The sequence below is a fragment of the Zingiber officinale genome, chromosome 10B (genome assembly GCF_018446385.1).
Source record: "Zingiber officinale cultivar Zhangliang chromosome 10B, Zo_v1.1, whole genome shotgun sequence".
Classification (NCBI taxonomy): domain Eukaryota; kingdom Viridiplantae; phylum Streptophyta; class Magnoliopsida; order Zingiberales; family Zingiberaceae; genus Zingiber; species Zingiber officinale.
This window is the reverse complement of record NC_056005.1, coordinates 96,677,665-96,679,313: the sequence shown is the minus strand read 5'-3', so window position 1 is coordinate 96,679,313 and position 1,649 is coordinate 96,677,665. Positions and strand designations below refer to the sequence as shown.

General features: G+C 43.1%; 1 long non-coding RNA gene across 1 annotated transcript; it reads right to left on the bottom strand.

Annotated features, from left to right (window-relative positions):
- Positions 1-418: 418 nt before the first annotated feature.
- Positions 419-1,421, bottom strand: LOC122028608. The gene is made up of 3 exons (XR_006124879.1): positions 1,041-1,421; positions 715-960; positions 419-477 (listed from the first exon to the last, which is right to left on the bottom strand). It is a non-coding gene; the product is annotated as an uncharacterized LOC122028608 (long non-coding RNA).
- Positions 1,422-1,649: the final 228 nt, after the last annotated feature.

Here is a 1,649-nt window from a genome sequence, read left to right as displayed (position 1 = left end):
GAGTGGTGGTGTGTACAGATACATGTAACTGGCGATGCGCTCACAATAATGGAGCAGACAATCGCACAGCATGCAATCATGTAAGATGATGCATGACTCTAAACATGACAATATCATGAATAGCATAGCAAGATCCATACATAAATAAAAGGTGTACCACAAGTCAATGTATCAGATGGAAGGAACACAAATAGATAGGGTATCAAATAAACCCTAGGTCCTGAACATAATGTATCATATGGTTGGGTCACTACCTAAAAACACGTATGATCAGGTAAATAATAACATGCAGTGCATAATAAGTAAACAAGCAAACATGTAATAGATCATGTAGTGACCAACCGAAACAAATGGAAAACACAATCATGCTATATGTTAAACACATTATTATGCATATCAAAAGACATAAGTCAAAGTACCCGCCTCCGATAAAATGGTCCAAATCTGACTCCGAGATACTCATCTCACGTCAATGTCCTGTAATAAATCGTACAATTTAGCTAAGTTTAATTATAACTCAAATAGTTAAACCAATCTATTTTCCTTCTATAACCCTAATTAAATTGAACTCAAAATCAATTAGGATTAGCTCCATTAACCCTAACCATTCCACTATTCGATTTTAATTAAAACCTACACATGAATCCGAGTTAACATTTAATCCTAACACAAGTAGCAATCGCCTACAATGGAATTCAAAACCCTAACCCTTACCTCAAACTTACAGTCGTTACAAGAACCAATAGCCCCTGAATGGAGTGGTTGTCCAACCACAGCACAACCCCACAGAAAGTTCTAATGCACCTCACGATCACAATTACAGCCTTGACTGCTAACCCACAACATAAAACTTCACCTCACGGTTGGGATCACTGCTGGAAATCAAAATGCGACAGGATGGGGTTGCTGCCGGAAATCAGAAACACCCCACAAAGCACAAAAACCTCACCAATCCGTGACCTATAGTAGCAGCAAGGAGAGGATCAAGATCAAGAGTAGAGATTACTGTCAAACAATAACCTAATTCCGACCAAACTTACCTCCAAGATCAAATAGGGCACGCGGCTGGAGGCTAGGGCAGAAGCAAGGAATCGGCTGTGTCGCGAGCCCAAAGAGGAGGAGTCGCGATGACCGATTCTCGCCCAAGGGTCGCCGGCGTTAGAGCACAAGGATGGTGGCGTTGGCAAGGCACAGTGGTGGCAGCCGGCGCTAGGGCTCGGTTGGATCCGCGTCGATGAAGGGAAGAAGGCGTTGGCTGGGGCACAACCCGCGGAATCGAGAGTAAGGTGGCGGCGGCGCGATGAAAGAAATGAAGAAGAGAAGAGTCGGCCTTCCGTTTTGTACACTCGGAAAGGAGCAACCACCGCCGGCGATTAGGGCAAGGAAGAAGAGAAGGCGCGGGTGAAGGCGTTGGGCGCGTGCGGGAGGTCTCGGCGAGGAAGAAAATAGAAAAAGAAAGTAAAGGAAAAGAAATAAGAAAAAGGAAAAAGAAATTTATAAAATAAACAATTTCTCGCTTAAATGGGTAGACTAAACAGGCTTTTCCTCGAGCCCCGTTTTTATCCCCGTTAACTTGTCCGTACGAGCTCCGAAAAATTCCCGAAAAATTTTCAAAAATTCCAGAAAATTCCCTTATTAATATTCGTCTA